Source organism: Urocitellus parryii, chromosome 12, assembly GCF_045843805.1.
Source record: "Urocitellus parryii isolate mUroPar1 chromosome 12, mUroPar1.hap1, whole genome shotgun sequence".
Classification (NCBI taxonomy): Eukaryota; Metazoa; Chordata; class Mammalia; order Rodentia; family Sciuridae; genus Urocitellus; species Urocitellus parryii.
Window position 1 is genome coordinate 49,665,963 of NC_135542.1, and position 13,463 is coordinate 49,679,425.

The window sequence follows — 13,463 nt, forward strand, 5'->3', positions numbered from 1 at the left end:
GCACTCATGCTAATTTTACTAGTGTTTTATCTGATTTTCTCTATTTGTATGGATAGATGTTTATATTATATGAAAAACACTTTGGAGATTTTTCCTTTTCAGGGTTAGTCTGTTTTATTTATTTTTTCTTGATTTATTGCATTGGTTAGGGCTTCTAATGCTATGTTGAGTGGCACAAGTGATTTTCTTCATTATTTTTCTTAACATATATGAGACTATACTTACATTATTACTAAGTATAGTGTTTACCATGGGTTAAAAAGGTAGCGAAGTTCTTTTTTGTTTCTAACTGCTAAGAGTTTTTATTTTTATCAATGAGAAAGTCATATCAATTGTCTCTTGGGGGCCTTTTCACCTCTTTTTAGATAATACCACCAAGAGGTGGGAAAGTTGAACAGAGATACTGGTTGCAGATGAGGACTGTTGGAATCCAGGGTTACCAAGGCACCTGGAACTGGAGTGGCCAAAATCCTAAAGGGAAAACAGTCATAGAGATTTGAACCCCAGATTCTGAACCATGTTTCGCCTACAGACTTTCAGAGTTTAATAAGTACAAGTCAATAGGTGGAAAAGTTGAGCAGAGAGTGACTGCTTGGAGGCTGATGACTAAGCAGAGTTTTTAGCAATCTCATTGAGGTAGAGGCAGAGGAGTCTTTCAGGGAGAAATCTCTAAACAATTAAATCTAGTAAAAGGAAGTGGACCAGGTTTTAAGAAGTAGAACAGGACTTAAGAAGATTGAAAATGAGCTTCAATTCAAATTAGCCTAACCTCTGGATTAGCTCTTACTGCCAACCAGAAACTAAAACTCTTCTCTAGAAGATAATATTCACATCCTCTATCATTTTTATGAGAGTATCTTACATTCAGTCCCCAAATTCCAGGCATGCAAAATGTCAAGAAAAAGAGGAGGAAAAAAACACATAAAGAAACAGAGATAATCAACTGTGGACTTCATTGAAAAAACCGTGTGCCACTTCCTGCGCTTCCCACTTGGTTTTTGAGGAGAAATGTGTGGTCATGTGAATTGTTTTTCTCCTGAAGGTAAAACATTGTTCTTCTTCATTTTTAATTGTAGATGGACACAATACCTTTATTTTATGTATTTGTTTGGTGCTGAGGATCAAACCCAGTGTTCCACGCATTTGAGGCAAGCGCTCTTCCATTGAGCTACAACCTCAGCCCTCTTCATTAAGTTTTTCTCTGTTTTTAGAAATTAAACTGTGTGGATTTCTTTGGGTTTATCCTGTTTACAGTTCACTTGACTTTTTGAATCTATAAACTTAAGTGTTTTACCCAATTTGGAAATGATAAGCATTTATTTCTTAGAGTACTTTGAAAACTCTTTTTTCAGCCCTGGCTTATTTCTTCTGTTGTAGTCCAATCTATTTTCTCTTTGTTGTTCAAACTTGATCGTTTTTTATTGTTATCTTCTTAATTCAATTATTCACTCTTTTGTGCCCTCCATTCTACTATTACATTTATCCATGAGTCTTTATTTTAGCTATTGTGTTTTTCAGTTCTGAAATATCTATTTGGTGGTCCTTTATATCTTTTATTTATTTGCTATATCTTCCATATATCTTTTATATTGAGGCTTTTTTATTTTTATTCTTGTTTCAAGTATGTATGTAATTACTCTTTGAGTCATTTTTGTCATGACTGCTTAGAAAGCTCCTTTTCAGATAATTTTAGCATCCCATCATCTTGGTATTAGTATCTGCAGATTGTCTTTTTTCATTCAGTTTGAGATATTCTTGGTTCTTGGTATGATGAGTGATTTTCATCTGTTACCTGGACATTTGGGGTATTATATTCTGGGATTGTGTAATTTATTTAAATGTCCTGATATAGCTGGCTTCCTCTGGCACGGCTTCATCATTGGAAGGTAGGATGTGTGGGCCTCATTTCTGCCCTGTGGGCAGAAGTCCAGGTTCTCCACTTTGTCTTTCTTGACACTTCAAGTTGAGGGTTGATTCCTCCTTACTGCTAATCAGGAATGGGAGTTCTGGCCTTCAGTGACTCCTCCTTGGATAGAAGGACAGGAGAACCTGAGGTTATTCCCCACATGGCTTCCACAGGATGTCTCAGATTATAATTGTGAACGTGCCTAGTTCTCGTTTTAGTTCTATCAGGTTTTAGTTCTATTGGTTTATTGTGAAGAAGTGAATGGTCTCTTAGCTAGGCCACCTCTGATACCAGACCCTGGCAGAGAAGAGAAGGGCACCTCCGTACTGGAAGCAAAGATCTCAGCTGTTAGGGACTGCTTCCTGCTGGCCTTCTCTGACCACTGTGATAGGGAGAATGGGGTGCCTCTTGGAGCTGGCTCAAGGGTACTTCAAGCCAGGTTCCCCCTTCCCCTTTGTTGTTAGGAGAGGGCCACAGTTCTGTTTTGTTCTTTTGTGATGTTTGGCTGAGTATTACAGCTTTTATCTAGGTAGTCTCTTTCCGGATCTTTTGACTAGAAAAAGAAAGAATTTGTTTTTGTGTTTGTATGCTTATTGTTGTTTTTTTGGTTGAAATGGGGTGGCATTTTTGGTGTTTCCAGGCTACCAGCTTCTTCAATTCCAAGTCTAATGTATAGAAGGTACAAAAGAAAACTCACAGAACTTACTACCTTGTTGTTTTCCTGGATTCTGAGGTCCATTCTTCTCTCTACCTTTAATTTTCTTATGTATGTTACATATAATGTCCAGGGTTTTTAGTTTTACTTAGCGAAAAGTCAATCTGTTTTACCTTTCCAGAAAGAGGTTATCAAGTACTTTCAATTTTAATTGCTTTGTTTTCATTATAATTAAAATTAAAATTCCCAGTTAGTCTGTTTGCATATGCTTGATTGGGTAGAATTTTTTTCACTGTGGCTCATTTTTAGGACTTTTTTTTTTTTTTTAAATGTGGCTTATCACCTGGAGATGGAAGTTTCAAAATTAATCTTAAAAATTGTTTAATGGAAAGAATGATAATTTTCTATTTTCCATTTTATTGAAAGTATATATATATATAAAATCTCTAATTTTTGTTTGCTTTAAGAGAAATGTCCCAAGGTGTTTATATATTATTTACATATTTTTTGTTTGTTTTGTGGTGATAGGGATTAAACTAGTTATACACATTGTAATGAATTAAGAATAGTACTTTAAATATATTAAACTTGTTTACTACCTCTCCTTATTTTCCAAATTATGTTACTTTAGTTTCATATGACTGATCCATGTATGTCTGATTGTCATATTGTTTTTCTAATTCAGATTTTCTTCTTTTTTAAAAAAAATTTGTAGTTGTAAATGAGCAGAATGCATATATTTTATTTGTTTATTTTTATGTGGTACTAAGGATTGAACCCAGTGCCTTGCCTATGCTAGGCAAGCGCTCTGCCACTGAGCTACAGCCCCAGCTCTAATTTAGATTCTCTTTACAACTATATCAGAGAATGGATTAATCACCCAAGAAATCACTAGATACTCTTTGGGGGGTATAGAAACAAACAGTGTAAATTTCATCATCTTAAATGCTACCTGGATTTTATAGTAAACACCTAATTTGGGCCTGTACTGTGCTAGGCAACCAGGTGGACACTGGGAAGAACAGCTTCACTTTTGATTTGCTCTATGCTTGTGGTAGCTTTTCATTTTCTTTTGAGTCTAGTACCTCTTTAGGGTATACTGAAAACTGTTGATCTTTTTACAGTCATTCACATATGTCCAGTCACAGACCTAAAACTATTGAAATCCTCTAGAGTTCACAGGCCTTGGGTCAAACTTCTGCTCTGCAGTTTTTAAGATATTTTTATATGGTTTGTTACTTTTTAAAGTATCATAGCAACTCTGAATTAGTAGCTGACGTTTATGCTTTGCAATGAAGAAACTGTTCAAATGGTATGAGACTTGAGGCTGGAGTTATAGCTCAGTGGTAGAGCGCTTGCCTAGCACATGTGAGGCACTGAGTTCCATCCTCAGCACCACAGAAAAATAAATAAATAAATAAATAAAGGTATTGTGTTATCTGCCCCCCCCCCAACAAATGGTATGAACTTATTGAGTAACACAACCACCAAATGTAAGGCCAGAATTTAATATTTTCCCACATTGTAATAATTTCTTCAGAGGACATTGACATTTTTTAAGGTTTTAACTCCTTCATGTCAAATTGTTCCCTCATGTGGAGGTTTCAGCTTTTCTTCACTGTCACCAAGTGAGCATGCTTGTCCCCACATTATCACATTGAGTTCTTCCATTCCAGCATTTCCTAAATTGTACACATTGGTATTTTGTTTTAATTGGTTTCTTTGTTGTATTTAGGGTCTTCTCTCTGCTTACCAATGGGAGCCTTATCAATTTTTATATCATTTATGAATTTTAAATATATTTGGATTATTAACTTTTTATGTTTTTGCAAATGTATTTACCCTTTCTATGCCTTTTTGATTTTTATGTGTAGACGTTTTGAAATGTTCAATATTTAAATTTATTATTTTCTCTAAATTTCCCTTTTTAGTGTAAAAATAGCTAAACATTTAGCATGTTCCAGTGAATGCAGACAGACATATATATTCACATTTTTTGAACATAACGGGAATCTAAAAGATTAAAAAAGGAATGTCATTTAAGTTCTAGCCATTTGACTTTTTGTCACGTTTATTGACTGTGTTTCATTCTTTTTGAAAATTTTTAAATGAATAATTCATAATTTTTATAATTGATGTTATGTAGAAATTTATTTCTCCTAAAATAAATAATTATTTCTGATAGTATTTATAGAATTTTTTTATAAATATTTTTTAGGTATCAATGTATTATTTATTTGTTTGTTTCTTTTGTTTATTTATATGCAGTGCTAAGAATCTAACTCAGGGCCTCAGACATGCCACGCAAGTGCTCTACCGCTGAGCCGCAACTCCACCCCTTGAATGTTTCTTTTACCCCTTGATATTTGTCTATATTAATGTTCCTTTCATCTAATTCTTTATCACTGCATAACTATCATATGGCTTCAGTGTTATTATAGCTTGAAAGGCTTATTGGTCTTTCAAAAGTGTTTGTCTTGGGCTGGGGTTGTAGAGTGCTTGCCTAGTATGCATGAGGCACTGGGTTTGATCCTAAACACCACATAAAAATAAAGATATTGTGTCCACCTAAAATTAAAAAATAAATATTTTTAAAATTTTTTTGTCTTATTCTTTGGTATTAATTCTTACAGATTAACTTTAGAATGTATTCATCAAGTTAAAAATTAAATATATGAACACCAGGCACAATGGCGCATACCTATAAACCCAGCTACTCAGGAGGGTGAAAGCCAGACTGGGCAACTGAGTGAGACCCTGTCTCATAAATTAAAATGGTTGGGGATGTAGCTTGGAGGTAAAGTGCTTGCCTAACATGAAAGAGACCCTGGGTTCAATCCTCAGTACCAACCTCCAAAGTAAATAAAGAAGTATATGAAGGATTTTAATTAGAATCATATTGAGTTTAAGATGTGTTTGGGGGAGGATTGACATCTATGTGTAGTTCCATCTTACTGTGTGTTTATACTGTTGCACATTTCCTCCAGCCCTTGCTATACTTCCTTGTTTTTTTCTGCTCATGTAGAACTTGGAATTAGGAGATCTATAGTTCTCTGGATGGATGTATCTGCTCTTCCCTGTTGTGCTTTGCTTGTTTACCACATAATTATCTTTCAGTTCTCTTCTTATTTTCTTCATTTTTAAACTTATTTTGAGAATTTCTAACATACACAGAAGAATATGATGAGTCCTATATATCTATTACCCAGCATCAATGGCTGCTAGCATTAGTCTTCATATATTAAAGAAGCTCGCCCTTTATTCTCGACCCCCTCTCTTGGTACTGGTGATTAAACCCATGGGCACTGTATACTGAACTGCATCCCCAGCCCATTTTTTACTTTATTTGAGAAAGGTTCTAAGTTGCCCTGGCTACCTTGGAACTTGTGATCCTCCTGTCTCAACCTCCAAGTAGCTGGTATCGTAGTCATGCACTACTGGCTTAAAGAAGTTTTTATTGATATACTTGTATCTGGCTCAAAGAAGTTTTTCTTGATATACTAGTAAACACCTTTTAACTTTTTCTTTGTAGCCTGTTAATACAGTTTGTAATTGTGTATTTAATGTGTCTTTTCTCCATTAGATTATAAGTTCTGTATTAAGGATGAGTTTTGTCCATTTTCTTTATTGTGGTATATATCCAATGTCTTATATATCACCAAAACATGATAGGCTCTCAGATACTAAATGGATGAATTATTAGTAACTCAAAAGACTGCAATGAGTTTGAAAAGAGGAACATTTGATGAAAACCTTTTGAAAAACCGACTGTTGACAAGAATGACTTGGGCAGCTTTCTATTAAAATTATAGGTACCACTCAGATTTGTATAGTTCTTACTAAGCAACATGGTGCTCTGAATTTGTTTTTTCCAAGTAAGCTTCTATGTTAGGAAGCAAATTCAGTGATTTCCTGACAAGAATATTGTTGCGTTCATAAGATACTGTCCATTATAAGTGACTAAATTAGGTTTTGAGGGTACCCGACCTGTGAGACTGAGATCAAGTACTCCAGTGACTGTGTAGAGAATCATGATTTTGAAAACCCTGCCCAACCATCACCCTGTCTTGTTTCTATAGCTTCATTTGATGAAATGCAAGAAAAAATGTTTTCCTTCTCAGATTGTTATTCATTTTTTAGGTATTGTTTTGAAGCAGTAACTATGGTTACTGGTAGAAGCTCCTTGGGAATTTCAAAAACATCAGTCACTTTCACAGCTAGAAGCTGAGTGATCAGATAAAATTGTCAGAATAAAGCTTGCTGAGGTTTTTCCTGAGTACTTTAATTAGGGAGCACTTTGCATAAAGTTAAGTGTTCTTTGTTCCCACTAAAGTAGACAGCATTTTAATTTAAATTAATAGTAAGTCAGCACCTGTCTCTTTTTTAGAGTCTGGAAAAGAGAAGTAATACTACCTGTCCTCCCCCTGAACCTTCTCTGTCTCTAGTCTCCTCTTTCTTGTCTGTATTCCTTACCATCTTTTCCTGAGCACAAAATAGCAGTACTGACATTTGGTGCTCAGGTCGGATAAGGTTTTGAAGTTTTGCCTTTGGATTAATGCAGAAAAAATGAAATGAAATGAAATAGCACTAAAAGCTTGATACAGTGGTACCAGGAAAAATTTTCCAGAATCTAGAACAATCAAGAACTAGCTCTTGTCAGAGGGCCAGAATAAGTGAAGTCTGGCAGCAAGAATTGTCTCAATGGATGGCATTGTTGGCAAGGGAGAGGAAACCTGTATTTTATCAAACATCTTGTATATATTGAAAACCTATTGTAGGTACTTTCTGTTGTATCACGCTCTTTCTTATACTCAAGCTATTTTTTTCTCACTATTCTGAGAAATTTAAGGGGACTGATTTTTTTTCTTTTTAATACTTTCTCTTCTGAAACTATGTCTCTTTATATCTTAACTGGTTTATACTATCTTGTTTCTTCATGTGATCTAGACTTGGAGTCAGCACACTATACAGCCTGTGTGCCAAACCTGTCCTGTAGCCTGTTTCTTGTAAATAAAGTTTTATTAGAACAGAGCTATAATGCCCATTAGCTTATGTATAGTCTATAGCTGCTTTCACACTCAGACAGCAGAGCTGATTTATTGTGTCAGAGACTGTATAACCTTATAAAATCTAAAATATTTACTGTCTGGCTTTTTGTAGAAAATATACCAGCTGATCTACATTGACTGGATCAGTGACTGATTTGTTGGTAGGAGCACACACTATTAGATCATACTGCTTGTGGACATGATAATAGTGACAGCATAAAAGGAGGGTGCTAGGGAATTGAATGAGTCTTGTGGGTTTTCGGAGCCCCTCTTAATCCTAAGTGTAAACCTAGTTTGTGAAGGGAAATTCTTTTATTTTAAAAAAGTTTTTTAAGCAGTTGATGGACCTTTATTTTATTTATTATTTTATTTTATTTATTAGTCAAACATAATGCCTCACACTTGCTAAACAAGCACTCTACTGTTGAGTCACAACCCCAGCCCAAAGGGAAACTCTTAATTGTAAACATTACCCCCCACATTTTCTTTTTTTGTTTTGTGTTTTGTAGAACAGGGAATCTGACTCAGGGCTTCTCACATGCTAGGAAAGCACTGTACCACTGAGCTGAAACCCCAGCCTGCCTTGCCATTTTCTATTTCTATACACATACCTGTGTCTATACTCTGGATTTCTCTATTACTCATTCATCTACTTACATAAACATATAAGTATTTAATTGGAAATGACCTTGGTTGTTTCTGTGCTCTAATACCCTTATTTTTCAGATGGCAAAAACTGAGTTCTTTAGAAATTGTCATGTCTGGTGTCACAAAAACATGTTGGTGGCAAGTGCTGGAAATAAAACCGTGTTTTTTAAAAATTCTTATTGTCCTGCATACAATCATTCACATATGAAGTCTGCCCTTTAGGCCTTGTCCAACGTCTTTTTAAGCTTAAGTAGAATTTCTTACAAAACTAAAGAAATAGTTGAAGAAGAGAGAAGCATTAAATCTAGATTCTCAGTGAACCATTCTTTGATAAACAGTAGTGAGAATCTAGAAGATACAGTAGAATTGTCAGGATTGCTGTGGACTAACATCCAGATATTTGCTTCATTCCCTGGTCCCTTTTCACAGTATAATTTATTTGAGAGGAATGTGCAATTACTCAAGTAAACAAAGTGCTGTATCACAGTCCTTAAGTAATTTGTAAGTGGAACATTGAAGGATCCAGAGTTCATGTTGCTATTACTAGGTTACATAAGCTTATTTATTTTTTCCTTTTGAACTGAACAAACTGTAATTTAAATTTACAATAAAATGCTTAGTTTATGATTTCATAACTTAATAATTTCATTAAGAAAATTAGATGTAGTGAAACTAAAAATTGTAACCAATTTACTTTTATGTTCCTGACAGGGATATTGCCATCAGAATTGGGACAGAGCCATCATTTTCCTCAAATTCAGTGTTAGGTAGGCCTCTCCCCTGTTGCATCAGAACACAACCACAGAGTTTCTTCTTCTTGTTTCCCTATGGACCCATCTTAGACACAAGAAATCCTAAGAGAAGCTTGCATGAAAGATGTACGTTGAAACTTGACTTTAGATACCATCATCTTTTTTACTTTTTCTACAGATAATTTAAAGGACCTTAACACTGTTATTATTTTCCTTTTTAAGATTAACCTCTAAAGAATTGTGTAATCGTTCATTCTTTTCCTTTCTGGATGACTCAGGTCCCTCTACTTTTTTTCATGTCAAATTTGAAGTGTTTTAAATTATTTTCTTAGCAATATAAATAATAAAGAATTCATGTTGTAGCTCAACTTATTTAACTAATCTTTTTTAAAAAAAATTTTTTACTTAAAAATTTTAAGTAAAATTTTTTTTTTACTTAAAAAAATTTTGGGGGGGCACTGGGATTGTGGCTCAGTGGCAGAGAGTTTGCCTCGCATGTGTGAGGCATTGGGTTCGATCCTCAGCATCACATAAAATAAAGAAATAAGTAAAAGTATTGTGTCCATCTACAACTAAAAAAATATTTAAAAATTTTTTTTGTAGTTGTAGATGGACAGCATGCCTTTATTTTATTTATTTTTATGTGGTACTGGGGATCGAATCCAGTGCCTCACACATGTGGTAGGCAAGCTCTCTACCACTGAGCTACAGCTCTAACCCCAACTAATCGTAATTATATATTTAGATGTGATGAAAACATGTTCTACTTTTAACATACAGGAGTGGTGAAAATTGACGGGAGATCAGTAGAGTGGAGGAAAGGGAGCAGGGAGGAGGGTAGGGAAAGGGGAGATACTGGGGGATGATATAGTTCAAAATATATCGTTCTCTTGTGAGCATTATGAATATGTAACAATGAATGCCACCATTATATATAACCATAATGCAACCATAAAAATATGGGACAACACAATAAAATACATGATTTGTATCTTTCAGCAATTGAAGACATTATAATTTTTTATGATTTTTTTTCAGTACTGGGCATTGAACCAAGGGGTCCTCTATCTCTGAGCCATGTCCCCAGCCCTTTTCATTTTTTGAAGCAGAATCTCATTGAGTCATTGAAGGTTTCACAGAGCTGATGCTGGCTTTGACTTGGTGATTCTCCTGCCTCAACTTCCTGAGTTGCTGGGATTACAGGTGTGCACCACCACATCTGGCTAAGTCATAGTAATTAAAAAAAAATTTAGTTGTAGATATACATAGTAGCTTTATTCTATTTTTTTTTATTTTTTATGTGGTTCTGAGGATCAAACCTACTGCCTCACATGTGCTAGGAAAGTGCTGTATCACTGAGCTACAACCCTAGCCCCAGATATTATAATTTAATCACTCATATTTAGTTTTGTATTTTTATTGAAGACCTGTTCCAAAAAATTGTCCACAGGAAGAAAATTGAATGGATCAAATGTCTGTTTAAATTTGGAATTCCAAGTAAATATTTTTATTGTAGTTTTTTCACTAGAATTGAAATTGACATCATATAATCATAATGGTTTGTTATCAACTATCTGGAACTCTGATTTACTAGCAGATTATTTAACCTACAGATTATGTATCCCTATCCACAATACTTGAGACTAGAAATGTGTTGGATTTTTTCCCCAGATTTTAGAATATTTGCACATACATAATGAAATATCTTTGAAATGGGGCTCAAGTCTAAACACCAAATTCATTTATGATGTATATTTATACATTTCTTACATAGCCTGAAGATCATTTTATTTATTTTTTATTTGTTCTTTTTAGTTATACATGACAGTAGAATGTATTTTGCAAATTATACATACATAGAGTATAATTTATTCTATTTAGAATCCCATTTTTGTGGTTATACACGATGCGGAGTTACCCTGGTCATGTATTCAAATACCAGGCTAGGAAAGATATGTCTGATTAATTCTACTGTTTTTCCTATTCCCTCTCCTGCCCTTCCCTTTGTCTAATCCAATGGATTTCTATTATTCCCCTCCCCAACCTCCCTTGTTTTGAGTTAGCTTCCATAAATCAGAGGAAACATTTGGCCTTTGTTTTTTGGGGATTGACTTATTTCACTTACCATGATAGTCTCTAGTTCCATCCATTTACCAGCAAATACCATTATTTCATTCTTTATGGCTGAGTAATATTCCATTGTGTATATAGACCACATTTACTTTATCCATTCATCTGTTGAAGGACACCTATGTTGTTTCCATACCTTGGCTATTATGTGTTGAGCTGCTGTAAATATTGATGTGGCTGTGTAACTGTAGTATGCTGTTTTTAAGTCCTTTGGGTATAAACAAGGAGTGGGATAAGTGGGTCAAATGGTGGTTCTGTTTTGCTGAGAGCCATAGCCTAGTCGGAATGACGGAATGACGCAAGGCATTTTTGCCAGAACAGAGTGGTTGAGAGGTGACAAGCCATTGAGATGATAATGGTTATGTTACGCTGTGTATTCAATTGTATATTAGACCCCTGCTGTCAGCCTCTAATATACAATCTCTGGGGATTCCCGGAGAGTTCCCATTGGTTAGGGAAGTACAGGAGGAGGGATTTCCGGAGGAGGGATTTCCGGTTGGTGTAGTGTGTCCCAGGAGAAGGCCACTTGCGTGGTGTTCACGGGAGTTCGGAAATAAAGTTTGTTCCTGCCTCAGTGGCTCATGATTTGTGCCCAGCCAAACTGTGGTACTATTTCAAGTTTTCTGAGGAAATCTCCATACTGCTTTCCAGAGTGGATGCACCAATTTTCAGTCCCAACAACAATGTATGAGAGTATCTTTCTCTCCGCACCCTCACTAATATCTATTATTACTTTTATCCTTTATATTTTCCATTCTGATTGGAATAAGATGGAATCTCAGTGTAGTTTTTAATTTGTATTTCTCTAATTGCTAGAGATGTTGAATAAGTTTTTCATATATTTTTTGACTATTCATAATGCTTCTTGTTGAAGTGTTTGTTCAGTTTCTTTGCCTATTTATTAATTGGGTTATTTGTTTTTCTGGTGTTAAGTTTTTTTGAGTTCTTTGTATATCCTGGAAATCAATGCCTTATCTGGTGTACAGGTGGTAAAGATTTTCTCCCATTCTGTAGAATCTTTGTTCAAATTCTTGATTGTTTCCTTTGCTGTGAAGAAGCTTTTTCAGTTTGATACCATTCCATTTATTGAATCTTGATTTTACTTCTTGCACTTTTAGAAGTCTTATTGAGGAAGTCAGTTTCTAAGTCAACAAGATGGAGAATCAGGCCTACTTTTTCCTCCTGAAGATCATTTTGTATATTATCTTAGTATGTCTGCATTTTGACTGAGACCTGCCACAACATGGGTGGGGGGGGGGCAGGTGCGAAATTGTCTGCTTGTGGTATCATGTTGGTACTCACAAAGTTTCAGGTTTTGTAAGCATTTCAAAGTTCAAATTTGCAGATTAGAGATGCTCCAATTTATGGTCCTTTTCAGTTCTTTGGAATCATGTTTTTCCTCTTTACTATATTTTGAATTTAAGATAAATATGATTTATTTTAAAAAATAAATTGGGTACAAAGTACAGCTTTGTTTTAAAACTTATTAATGTACCTCCAATTTACTGAATTCTACTTGAATTTACTGAAGTTTCTAATGTTGGTTCCATATACTACTTCAGAGAGTCATTAAACTCTCCTGACATTTTACATAAAATTTTGTCCATGTGGGAATTCTTTTTTTTTTAAATATTTTTTAGTGTTGATGGACCTTTATTTTATTCACTTATTTATATGCAGTGCTGAGAATTGAACCCAGTGACTCACACATGTGAGGCAAGCACTCTACCACTGAGCCATAACCCCAGCCCCTGGGAATTCTTTTGAAACGAAGCATCTCTAGCTTTTATTGGCTTCTCAAAGCTGTCCTTAACCACACAAGGTTAAAAAGCCTTTTTAATATAGCCTCTGAAGCATCATACCTTTCAAAATTCAAATATGTGTAAGATAGATTTGTTTTGCTTTCCGAAAGAATACATAAAGTGGATTTGTTTTGCTTTCTAGAATGACTTAACCAGAATCTCGGATTGGCCAGCCTCCTTTTTTATAGATGGGGACATGGGAGGTCCTAGATATTAATTGATTTACCAAATAATATTGTGGTTCAATCTTTGATAAATTATCAGGGAACCCAGTAGAGCTCCTGTGGTGTCCTCATTGATTTCTTAAGACATCTTTGCCCTTCAAGCGTCTTCACAGAGATTGTTGAGCTTTTAACTTGGCAATAAAGAGTTTATGTTTGAATATAAAACTTCTGTGGGCACAATAGAGATCTCTAATAATTTGCCTCAATTATTTCATGAATTATTAGTGTAATGCTGTGTAGTCTTTTAGAGTGAATGTGTGTGGAGGCCCCTGTGGTGCCAGAAGAAAATCTCTTAGTC

At 34.9% G+C, this 13,463-nt stretch overlaps 1 protein-coding gene across 8 annotated transcripts in view; it reads left to right on the forward strand.

Annotated features, from left to right (window-relative positions):
* Window positions 1–13,463, forward strand: part of Ncoa1 (nuclear receptor coactivator 1) — a 249,632-nt gene that overhangs the window by 92,671 nt on the left and 143,498 nt on the right. Inside the window, exon 1 of one of the 8 annotated variants that reach the window (XM_026385173.2) lies at window positions 1,012–1,042. The exons of the other annotated variants lie outside the window; for them this stretch is intronic. The gene's annotated coding sequence lies outside the window, so the exon portion shown is untranslated. Of the gene's footprint in view, window positions 1–1,011; window positions 1,043–13,463 lie in introns of those variants that run through there. 8 annotated transcript variants of the gene reach the window in all.